The sequence below is a fragment of the Echinops telfairi genome, unplaced genomic scaffold, assembly GCF_000313985.2.
Source record: "Echinops telfairi isolate 266 unplaced genomic scaffold, ASM31398v2 ScPeMD7_7469;HRSCAF=8507_0, whole genome shotgun sequence".
Taxonomy (NCBI): Eukaryota; Metazoa; Chordata; class Mammalia; order Afrosoricida; family Tenrecidae; genus Echinops; species Echinops telfairi.
In genome coordinates, this window is record NW_022111372.1 from 65,205,156 (window position 1) to 65,218,547 (window position 13,392).

General features: G+C 35.6%; 1 non-coding gene across 1 annotated transcript; it reads right to left on the reverse strand.

Moving 5' to 3' along the window:
* Positions 1–6,429: 6,429 nt before the first annotated feature.
* LOC115873695 lies at positions 6,430–6,591 on the reverse strand. Its single transcript, XR_004048575.1, has one exon. It is a non-coding gene; the product is annotated as a U1 spliceosomal RNA (small nuclear RNA).
* Positions 6,592–13,392: the final 6,801 nt, after the last annotated feature.

Sequence of the window (13,392 nt, forward strand, 5' to 3'; positions counted from 1 at the left end):
GGTGAATTGACACAGAGGCTGAAAGAATGAGCTGAAAGGTCATAGCCACTGAGAAAATGGTATAGGACCAGGCAGTGTTTCTGACATACACGTAGTCTATGAGTCAAAGCCAATGGGATGGGACCTAACAAGAAAAACAATAGTGACCCTTCCCAGAAAAATTCTGCTCTTTTCCAATTTAAGCCATATCAAAATGAGAATTTTGGCATCCTAGAAGGTCTCAAGTTATATTTCTTTTGACATTTCTTTGTTCTGGGGGACAAAAAACGATATCAGAAGAGGGCAGCCTTTGCTCCCATACTTGAATAAGCAAATGTACTACCTTGTTGAAGAAAACAAAATCCTCCTTATAAGCATTCTGGCCTTTTTTTCGCCAAGACCATTTAATTTTTTCTGAAAATATGTTCATAAAATCCCATATGATCATCATGGTTCCCTTAAGAAAGTCTGTCAGAATTGCTCTTTTGGAATTTAAATAATTATCTCTGAAACCTTCTCAGCTGGCCTCTAAGGCATGGATTTGACTGCTCTGCAAATCCTCTTGGAAGCCCTGGTTTGTATTGGCCCTTTATTTTGGAGACGAGAGCAGAAAATACATTTCCCAGTGTTTCTTTCTCCCTCTCTTTTCTTCCCCTTCTACTTTTGTTTTCTACATACTTTTCTTGTTTAGATATTTTAATACTTTATTTTTCTCTTTATGGTCTCTTACTCCCTCAATTGCATCTTTCTTTGTCAACACTCAGTATCCAAAATAAATTATCATATATGGAGAGAAGTATTTCCTGGGTGTGTAGTTTGAAGTCTATTTCAATCTAAATTTTAAAATTTCTCAAACTCCTGACATATAAATATACAGCTACTAAAACCTTCTGCACAAAAACCCCTCCTAAAAGCTTCATGACACCAGAAGACAATTCCCACTGACAAAACTGTTCAAGTTGTCCTTTATTGTGTATTATCTTCTGACATAAATTTCTCATTATTTTTAGTTAATTAATTCATAATCTATTCCATGAAATATGATAATCAAATACCCATTTGACCCAGAGAAGAAACATCTTCTCTGAGGGAAAAATGAGAAGCTTTCAGGAATTCTCATCTCTTATGCAAAGCAAATTTGAGGCCAATATTACAACCCTGCATTCTCTCCCTTGTGAGAGAAAAGTTTTCAGTTCCATCAATCTCAGTCTGTTTATTTGGAAATTACTGGGTTATTAGAGATGCTGTCTGGTCTCTTGAGTTTAATTTTCACTCAGCCTCACATACAGAAATCCTAGCTACAGATGATGGGCTACCTGGTTCTATTTCTGCAACTTCCAGTCTTATCAAACGATTCGTGCTGTGAAACATGAAGAATAATCAGTTTCATAATGACTCTCCCTGCTAACACAAATCTGATGGAAGATGAGATGTGTTATGTGGTGTGTGTGTGTGTGTGTGTGTGTGTGTGTGTGTTTTGAGGTGGTGATGCTATTCTGAGGACAAAAACGTACAATATAATAGATAATAGATTCTCACTGATACCAAATAAGCCAGGTACTAAATTTAGCAGATAACCCACCTACAAACCATTAATTAAAACTGTGGCATTTCAAATAGTAAGGAATGAAGATTCTAAGTATTGTTTTCTACCTGATAAAAGCTTATCAAAGAAATCCAAAGTAAGTGCTAGTCACCACAATTTTACCAACACGCTCAGGGATCTGAACTACTCTTGAAATACAACACCCTCAACCTTTTATATAAAGTGGATCCTCTTTGATGGCTGGTTATTCTGTAATTCATATTTCTGTTCCGTTTTCTCTTCAAAATTATTTTTCTCTTGTCATGATTTATCCTTACATATTTTGAATGTCTGCTCTATAATAATTCCCTATAAAAAAGATAAAAATGTATTTAAAATTTTTTTCATGAACACCAGGGCCTATATGTTGTTTTCCTGAGAACTGAAATTTTCAGCATATTATTAGTATGTAATACTAAAAGCTACAAATTTCAACTTTATCCTTAAAGCTATAAGGACTAAACTTTAGTCAAATATTTAAAAAGATGTAGAAAGAGTTATGGTCTACGAAAGTATTCGATTCTCAGAAATATTTTTCATCTTTAGGTTAAATACCATATAAGGTAGAGAAATAGACCCAGAGATAGAACAGAGAGCCCAGAAATAGATCCATACATCTACAGACAACACATCTTCAACAAGGAACAACACATATGAAATGGGTTAAACACAGCCTCCTTAACAGGAAACTAAAATGATATGCTTTCAGGAATATACAACAAATCTTAAATAAATCACTGAATGGATTTCCATGAGCAGATGAAACCATGATGCATGGATGTAGCTGACATGGCAGGAATGGATCTGGAGAATAGTATGCTAAGTGGAATTAGTCAATCACAAAAGGACAAACAATTTATGAAACCATTGTTAAGAGGTGAAAAAACTAGCAATATAAAGACTTTTATACCAAAGAACTCAGATTTGGAGATTGCCAAAGTGGGGTGGAGGTGGGGACAAAAGAGGATAGATGGCTCAGTAACCTAGACAGTTGAGGGGTGTTAGCTTGGGTAAAAAGTGGAAAATCATAATCTATAAGAGGTAGAAGGGAAATCACAGATTGAAGGGAGGGTAAGCTTTTTTTGAAGGGGTATTATTCATTATTACTTTAACTTTTGAACGTAAAATTGATTACGTAAAATATAACCCCTCACCTAATTTACAATAAAAAGTGATCAAATATTAATTTATTTAATAATTTAGTTTTATTTTCTACCAGAAAGTTTTGGTCGACTTTAAAAAAAATGCGAATGATGTGACTCCCAGTTGTGTTAGGTAGTCACTGCACTCAATCATTTTCAAATTAATACCAATATTTAGATTTGTCTTTTTGTTTGATATCCAAGTTTTACTCCATGGTGTAATGTGATAGAAGAAGTTAAACCTATGCTTTTCTTGCTAAAGTGGAAAAATAATGAAAAGGCATGGCACTTAAGCCAGCGGTGCTAGATTAGTGTAGAAAAGAGTTTATATGGTAGTTGAGATCTGGCACTATTCCAAGCCCACGTGTTCCATATCTGTTGAAATGTTCTCTCAGTGTGATGACTATGGCAAAAATTAAGTTATTGAAGTGTAAAAATAGGAAAATTAAAATATTTTTTCTTATTATAAATACCCAATTTTAGTGGTTGTGTTGCTGCTTTTAGGTTTTGGCAAGTCAGCTCCGGCTTATAGTGGCACTATAGACAATGGAATGAAATGCTACCCTGTGAACACCATACTCACAATGTTCTGTTTGCGCCTAGTATTGTAACCACTGTCAATTCATCTCCTTGATGTTTTCCTCTTCTTCCTGACCTTCTTTCTCTCTCACTGCCATCAAGTTAAGTCTAACTCACAGCAACCCTATTTGTAGAACTGCATCAGTGGGTTTCCAAGACTGTAACTGTTACAGGAGTAGAAATCCTCATCTTTTTCCTGCAGAGAGGCTGGTGGTTTCGAAGTTAACATTTCTATCTTGAAAGCACATATTGGCCAAATAATTTAAAGACTTTTTCCTGCTGTTAAAGAAAACTTACAGAATCTAATGAAAACTCTTTATCAAAAGAAACCTGAAGAAGAATGAGTATTCCCTGAGCCCTCTTAACAGTTTATGGCCATTCCCTGAAACAATTGAGGAATTGTTCCACAATGTATATGCCACTATGGAACAAATAGATATTGCTGATAGGATGGCAGCCTAAACAAACATTAGACCCTTTGTCAAAGTTGTGCTAGATTAAAAAATTGAAAAATTATCCTCAATTTCCTTGAAGCTCGACAAGCAAAAACCTGTCCTGTTATTAATACTTCCTGTTATATTTGAATAGACTCTTCAGGGGAAGAAGAACAACATATTAAATATTAAACAAATCTACTAGAAGTTACATGACTTTATTGTGTTATCATATGCCTGATTTACCCATTGAAGATATCTTTAGAGAATTGCCCAGGAGAATTTGTTGTGGTCTTCATAATTATTATAAACAGATTCAATTATAACCATTTCTATTGCTATAGCTACCACGTCCTCAAATATTGAATGATGTATATCTTACAGCAGCCTCTTCCTCATATCATATGAAGTATTGTATTTCAGTTTAGCTACTGATGAACAACCAACTGTTTAACATCCAGTGGTGCCCAGCTATCTAATTACAGTATGTATATGCTTACATGTTTATAGAGACAGACTTTGATTCAACAAGAAAGGACCTTGGGGAAGAACAAGTTGCTCATTTATCAATGATCAGAAAATATGAAAACTAATTCACGCTAAAGATGGAACACTAGCCCACTATGGGAGAAAGCTTAGCATGTAGCCAAGGACACTTTCTAACTAGATTTATGATCAGAAGGAAGCAGAAAATAACAGTACCACAAAGTAACTCAAAGCTCATGACATGTGGTAGTGTCTATACTAAGGTGCCATCATGTTCTGACCCATAGTGACGCTTTGCACAACAGAATGAAATACCGCTCAGTGCTGCACCATCTTCACAATTGTTCTTACGATTGAGGCCATTGTTTCAGAGATAGTGCAAATCCATCTCCTTGAGGGCCTTCCCCTCTTTTTCTGCCTCTCTACTTTACCAAACATGAGGTCTTTCTCTAGGGACTGGTCACTCCTGTGAATGTATCCAAAAATGTAACACAGAATGTCACCATCCTTGCCTCCAAGGAGCACTCTGGTCATACTTCTTCCAAAACAGATGGTTTTGTCCTTTGAGCAACCCATGTTACTGTCAATATTCTTCTCCAGCACCACAATTCAAATGCATCAATTTCTCTTCAGGCTTCTTTATTCAATGGTAAACTTTCATATGTATATGAGACTTTTGAAAATACTATGGCTTAGGTGAGGTTCACGTTAGTCCTCAAAGTTACATCCTTGCTTTTCAATAGTTTAAAGATGTCTTGTGCAGCAGATTTACCCATTGCAACTGGTCTTTTGATCTCTTGACTGCTGTTTCCATGAGCGTTGATTGTGGATCCAAGCAAGATGAAATCTATGGAAACTTCAATCTTTCCTCCTTTTATCATGATTTATTTACCTATTGAACCAGATGCCAGAATTTTGGTCTTCTTTACATTGAGTTGCAATCCATACTGTAGACTGTAATTCTTGATCTTTGTCAGCAAGTGCTTCAAATTCTCCTCACTTTCAGCAAGCAAAGTTGTGTCATCTGCATATCACAGGTTGTTAATTATCCTTCTTCCAATCCTGATACCATATTCTTCTTCATATAAGCCAGATTCTCTGATTATTTGCACAGCATACAGATTGAATAAGTGTAATGACAAGATACAATCTTGTCACAAACTTTTTCTGATTTTAAGTCATGCGTAGTCTCTTGTTCCATTCCTGTAACTGCCTCGTGATCCATGTACAAGTTCTGCAGGAGCACAATGAGGTGTTCTAGAATTCCCATTCTTCCCAAGGTTATCCATAGTTTGTTATGATCCACATAGTCAAATGCCTTTTGATAGCAAATAAACCCAAGTAAACATGTTTCTAGCATTCTTTGCTTTGAGCGAAGATCCTATGATATCAGCCATTCCTTGTTCCATGTCCTCTTCTGAATCTGGCCCAAGCTTCTGGCAGCTACCTGTTGTTGGATGATGTTCATAAACATTTTAATTACATATGATATCAATGATATTGTTCTCTAATTTGATCGTTGTGTTGGGCTACCTTTCTTTGCAATTAGTACAGATATGGATCTTTTCTATTCAGTTGGCCAACTAAGTGTATTCCAAGTTTTCTGGCATAGACTGAGTGCTTCCAGTGCTTCAGCAACTAGTAGAAATATTCCAAATTGTATCCTATCGATTCCTCCAAAAAACAAACTCACATGCATTAAGTCATTGCTGACTCCTAGAGACCTGTGTGGGTTTCCTTGACTGTAACTGATTATAGGAGGAGCAAGCTCAGTCTTTTCTTCCTGCAGAATTGCTTGATGTTTCAACTATTGACCATACATATCCCAGCCCAACGGGTAAACATTCACCACTATATCCCTTAGGATCTTTCAATAGTGAAACTCAAGGATTTACTTTTTCTTCAGTTCCTTCATTTTGAATATGCTAGGCATGTCCTTCCCTTTGGTTTTCTAATTCTGCATCTTTATATATTTAATTATAATATATTATTTTGTCTTCTTCAGCTGCCCTTTGAAAACTTCTATTCAGCTTTTTGACTCAATCGTTTCATCCATTTTCTTTAGTTATTTGAAGAATAAATGCAAGTTTCAGAGCCTCTTCTAACATCTACTTTGATCTTTACTTTCTTTCCTGTCTTTGTAATGACTTTTTGCTTCTTCATCAGTTATATTCGTGATGTCCTCCCACAGCTCATCAGGTTTTCTTTCTTTTTTATTTTTGGTCAGGGGAGAGCGCAGATGCCGTCCCCCACTACCACAAATTATGCAGTCCAGTTTCCCACATTTGGGGAAATTGCAGGGGTCAGCACATGGCTCATCAGGTTTTCAATCATTAGTGTACAAAGCACCAAAGGTGTTCTTCAGATATCCTCAACATTCAAGTGAGAGAATGTCAAGGTCATATTTTGGTTGCTGTAGTATTCTTCAATGTTTTTCATCACTAGTTTTTGTGGTTGGTGGATACATTGGAATAATGGTTTTATTGATTGGATGTCCTTGAAGGTAGTTAGGTATAATCCTAGCACAGACATCTTGTACTTCATGATGGATTTAGCAATGTACTTTTGTCAATGAATGTCAGGCCATCCCTCTTCATTTTGTTATTCCTGACATAGTAAATCATATGATTTTCTGATTCAAAATGCAAATTCCAGTCCATTTCAGCTCCTTAATGTCTAACATATTGACCTTTATGATTTCCCTTTCATTTTTGATTACTTCAAATTTTCTTAGATTCATACTTGGCACATTACAAATTCTAAGCATTAGTAGATTTTTGCCGCCACTTCTTCTTATCATGAGTCATGCCGATCAGCAAATGAAGAATGTAAAAGCTCCACTCAAAGAGATTTCATCCCCTCACATCACCAGGGTGGACTCCACAGAGTCATTAGCTCCTCCTCAGTCACAATTTGAATGTGCTTAGACCCGTGGGTGTCCATCCTCTGGCATAATCTCCAACAATGTTCTGCTTCCATTCATTAGGCCCGCAGTATCTGACAAGTTTTCAAGCTGTGCATAATTTTCCAGGGACTTCTTCCGAAGTGGGGAGCCAAGTATGCTCTTAGTTTGGAAGCTCTGATATAGCTGTTGACTTTGGATGAACTGTTTGGCATTTGACATACCAGTGACATAGATTCCAGGATCATAGCAATACACAAGACACCATAGTATCACATACCGACAGACAATTGACATACTATGATATGAGGTCAAATTTCCTTTTGACTCTAAAGTAACTTCTACATCATGAATGCAGACTGTCATTTCTGTACAATTCCCCTGTACACTGAAAAAAACTACTTGACAAACACTTCTTCTAAAAGTGAGAATGACATGGAGCATGTATTGATCGGGACCAAAGACTAAAACTCTCACAGTGCAATGACAGAGAGGGTAACAGAGTTAGTCATCTAGTAACCAAATGCTAGAAATATAGCATAATCTTAACTTTGCTGGAAATTAGCAAATTTTTCCAAAGGACACACATTAAATAATTCACTTCCCTTTCACCACGATGACTAGAGAACAGATAAATCTGTCTTGGAAATGCATAGGTAAAGGCAGAATGTTCTTAGGCTGCAAGAATAATGAGACATTGTCTCAAGAACTTTGAACATGTTGTCAGGAGGGGTTCATTCATAAAGGATGACATTAACATTGGTAAAGTAGAGGGTCAGCAAAAAGAGAGGAAGACACTCAACAAGCAGTATTGACAAAATGGCTACAGCAATGAGGTCAAAGCTAGCAGTATATCTGATGGTGGCACAGGACCGGTCAGCATTTCGTTCTGTCGAGCATGGCTCAGTATGAGTCAAAATTATCTTTTTTTTAATAGTTTTATTAGGGGCTCATATGACTCTTATCATTGCCCTCATCATTCTCAAAACAATTGGTCTCCACTTAAGCCCCCGGCATCACGTCCTCATTTTACCCCACCCTTTACCCTGCCCCCTCCCTCAAGAGCCCTTCATAATTTATAAATTATTATTTTGTCATATCTTGCTCTGTCTGACGTCTCCCTTCACCCACTTTTCTGTTGTCCATCTCCCAAGGAGGAGGTCACATATAGATCCTTGTAATCGGTTCCCTCTTTCCAACCCACTCTTCCTCTACCCTACCTGTATCACCATTCACACCACTGGTCCTGAAGGGATCATCTGCCCTGGATTCCCTGTGTTTCCAGTTTCTATCTGCACCAGTGTACATCCTCTGGTCTAGCCAGACTTGCAAGGTCGAATTCGAGTCATGGTAGTGGGAGCGGGGAGGAAACATTTAGGAACTAGAGGAAAGTTGTATTTCTCATCGTTGTTACATTGCACCCTGACTGGCTCTTCTTCTCCCCGAGACCCCTCTGCAAGGGGATCTCCAGTGGCCTACTAATGTAATGGGCTTTGGGTCTCCACTCCCAACTCCCCCCTCATTCACTATGGTAAGATTTTTTGTTCTGATGATGCCTTATACCTGATCCCTTCGACACCTCGTGATCATACAGGCTGGTGTGCTTCTTCCATGTGGGCTTTGTTGCTTCTGAGTTAGATGGCTGCTTGTTTACCTTCAAGGCTTTGAGACCCCAGATGCTATACCTTTTGATAGCCGGGCACCATCAGCTTTCTTCACCACATTTGCTCATGCACCCATTTGTCTTCAGCAATCGTATCATGGAGGTGAGCACACAATGATATGATTTTTTGTTCTTTGACGCCAGATAACTGATCCCTTTGGCACCTCGTGCTCACACAGGCGGATGTGTTCTTCCATGTGGCCTTTGTTCCTTCTGAGCTAGATGGTTGCTTGTTTACCTTCAAGTTTTTAAGACCCCAGACCCTCCAACACTTGCTTTCTGATTTTTTGAATTGGCCTACCTTTGAGGGTGTTAGGTGGTACCTCACTGTTGTTTTAATTTGCATTTCTCTTATGGCTAAAGATCAAGAACATTTTGTCATATGTTTGTTGGCCATACAGATTTCTGCCTCTGTGAAACTTCTGTTCAAGTTCTTTGCCCACCTCTCAAGTGGGCAATTACCTTTTTTTCTTTTTGGAAGCTAGCAGAATATTATAGATTTTAGTAATAAGGCCTTTATCTGATCTTGATAGCACCCAACAACAAATAAGATTTTGCCTGCTTAAGTATTTTGTCTGCTTAAAATACACCATGTTTAGGAATTTCAATTTAAGTAACTCACAGAATATATTCCTACTCAAGACAGACATCAGAATTACTTTTGTCCTCCTGGCAGTCATGCAAGGAGGGTGTCATGCACCCAATATAATTAGGTTGTAGCTGATTTTGTGATTGCACCTAATTTAATGATTACTGTGTAACCTAAAAATTAGACACATAGTTTCTATCCAGTGAGATGTACTCTCACTCAATTTTGTGATCATTACCTAAATGTTAACCTGTCCTGAATTTTTATTGAGGTTCCTGGTATTTTTTTTATTTAAAAGTCATGGATTTATCTCCTCCTTGGATCACTTAGATAGATTATCTGGACCTTGTCATATCCAATTTTTAAATTGCTTTGTCTCTCAATAAAACCTCTATATTTTTTATTTGAATCAAATGTCCTTGGTTCTGATCAATGACTCAAACTTGTGCTCCAAGACGCCTTGAGGCAAAGGTGACTAAAAACTAAGCATAGCCCTGTCTCCATGGCACTTCAAGTCTAATGGGGGAAATCAAGCAAATTATCCAGAAATGGCAAAACTGTGTAATTAGAGATAAAATCGAGGAGTGAGCGGTGCAATTGCAATAAAGAAGAAACCCAACAATCCTGACCATTGGCTCTCCAAGTCTCCAAACCTGAAGGACTGATCCAAGAGGAGTAAAGAGTAATTTTCTACCTTTTAAATAGGAAGTCATATTACCTTTGAGAAACAAAAGAAACTTTAGATCCCAGTGGAGAAGCTCACTAATTGTGAAGGATAAAGTTGGATAAGTAGTAAAACTCAAATTAGGTGGCACATACTAAGCCATTTTCTGAATACCTCAATTAATGTGAACAAAGATCAAATGAATTTCTTGGCAGACATACAACATCCTTGAAATTAATTATTTCTGATTCATTGTCTATGAATGAAATTTGAACATAGCATTTACTTTATACTTCTGTATATGCTTATTTAGACTATATAGGACAAACTTCACATCTCAACTTACTAGATTTGTGACAATGATTTCTGCTAATGAAAGTATCTCTAAGGACTGATTTGTCATTGTAAATACATTAAACTTAAACTATCTTCTCCTTAGAATTTCCCATTTTGACAGCAGAATGTAGCAAATGTTATCAATTTCTTTTGAGAAAAATGAATTTGAGAAACAACATGCCTGCCCTGTAAACAATCTTGATTCAGAGATATTAAAAAAATTATGTTGTTCAAAATCAAACACAGTCCTCATTCTTTATAAATACTAGTTTTTATGACACAATGTTTTGGAATCTACAGATAACTTTCAGAAGGCAAACAACGTAATTTCATGTCTCTATGGGTGCTCATTTTAAAAATATTCTATTCTTTTTATTTAGTTCTATTTTGTACATTCAAAAGAGACATATCATTCAGTCTTTTGTGGGAAAGCACACCAATCAATATCCTTTAACATAGCATGTTGAGTTAAATACCTTCTATATTCAAATACATGTTTTAAATTGTCTACTTAGTTTTTTCATCAGAAGATGGCTCATTGTTCTGTTCTCTGTGATGATGGGGCATCTGAATGAAGCATAAGAGAGAAAAAGAACTTGAAAAAGCTATTGAATTTCAAAGGAAGAGTCAGAATGAAAGCTATGATTTTAGGCATTTTTCTATGTATCTTTTATAGCCAACTAAATTCCTCTATTGCTCGATATTTACTGACTTTTCATTCTTAGTAGATATTTTTTCATCATATGTTTTTGAGAATATTATATCTGATACAACTTTTTAATTCACTATCTCCATAAAAGAACACATTCTAGTAATTATCCTTCATCAAACCTGTAATTAACTGGTGCAAGTGGTATAATCATATTTTTACTTCAAATGAACCAAATCTATGAAAATGACTTATCTAGAAAATATAATAAATTTAATTGAAAAATGAATTTTCTTTAACCCTTTTGCCAAGCTCACATATGCATTTAAATAGGACTGGATTCCTGATGGTCATAATCTAAGGTATGTACTCAAGATACGCCAGTATAACACAATGTTGTTAACATCGTTAATGAAAATATGCTGAAGAGTCCTGGAAATCAATTACTTAAGGAAATAAAAAGTTTTCTTATATAAAACCTTTTTTTCGAATGTAAAGACAAAGGAGAAGAGTTCATTGAATGTCAGAAAAGTGGCAACTTTCTTTCTTAACCTTGAAACTTGTGAAAATGTGGAATGCCAGATTTGTGCCATATGTTACAGCTCTTGACAGTGTTATGTATCTTTACCACAACACCATCTGTGCTGCTCTACCTGAATAGAGACAATGGAGAAAAATGGAGACAAATTATGAACCTTGAAACATTCGTTTTTCCGTGAACTTACACAGCTGGTGATAGATGCTATACATCAATGCTGAAGAGACTTCCTTAGGCCTCTAAGGACAGCCGCTCACAGTGTCTTTGACTACTTTCTTCTGCATATTTATATCCTAAAGTGTAGCAATTGTGAGTTGGAACTGAAATAAAAAATCAAATTGCTATGTAAAACTTATATGATAGTATATGCCTCACTTTCATTTGTTTTCTTAAAATTTGTAATAACTCTCACAGGTATAAGAACAAAGACTGAATAAAATTATGGGGAAAAATAAGTAGAGCAATAGTAATTGATTCAATTGGCTCTGGAATTAACATGGAACTACATAGACATATAAATTTATATTCATCTTATTATATTCTTACTGCATTAATCTTGACTTAATCCTTGATGGTTTGATTGATTTTTATATAAAATATTATATGCCACCTACCATTTAAAAATTACGGTAAACTGAAACTTAATGTGTAGAAAGAATATAACATATTGCTGAGTCAAAAATAGAGAATTACTAATTTCACACATGTTCAAATATAACAAGGCATACTTTATAGCCTATGAAGAAATATATTCTGCTGTTTCTTGGCAAATTTTACAATAGCTATGAAATGATGTGTATATATTATCAAAGAGATGAATAAATATATAAAATTTTATCTTGAAGAAACACAGGTGTGTATTTATGTGAGGAAATTAATTATATTTTACAAATAGTTCAATATATTAATTAGTGGGTCTACCAAGTATTCAGGAAAAATTAAATGAAATTATGAATATAAACTTTATTCATGATATTCTTGCATTTTTTTACTAAGATTGCTTTAAGTCAATAAGTATATAGATAGGAACTTAAAAAGACTACTAGATGTGTAGATATGCACATAGGAGGGAAGAAAGGTGAGAAAATAATTCAGCATGGTGATCATATTAATATAAACAGAAAATTCCTAGGTCTAAGTCATGACTCAGCTTTGTTAAAATGAATGTAGGCATTAACAAATAATTAGGTGAGCAACTAATTAGGTAAACAGCCTAATGTTGCTTGTCAAAATCGACTACAAAACAGTGCTAGAAGCATTAGATTTTTTTCTATCAACCATCAAAAGTTATCAAAATTATCTGGAGGTATATTGTGTCTTGCAAACCCTGAATGTTGTTCATTCCCCCTTAAACTCTTTTGCAACCCTCTTTTACTCCCTGAACCCAGAGCTATGACATTATGCTCATTTTATTATAATCCATATTCTTACAATTCTTTTGAATTCAAGTTACTAGTTTAAATTTTTAGGCAAGTAAGTTTTAGTTCATTAAATCATACTACTCTGCTTTCTAAAGCATAAGGCTATGCCTCAAAATTATTTTCTTTTTTTAACAGCTCTCTCAAAAATTTATTATACTTTAACTTACAGAAGAGTTGCAAAAATTGTACAGAGTCCTTGTACACCCTTCATCCAGCTGATGCTTATGTTGCCATCTTACATAACCACTGAATTTCTCAAAATTAAGGAAATCATGTTAACCTTGTCTTATAGGCTCTGAGCCCTAAAATCCCATTCACTGATACTGAGTTGATTCTTTTCTGTTTTTTAATCATTTTATTGGGGCTCATACAACTCTTTTCACAATCCATACATACGTCAATTGTGTAAAGCACACTTATACATT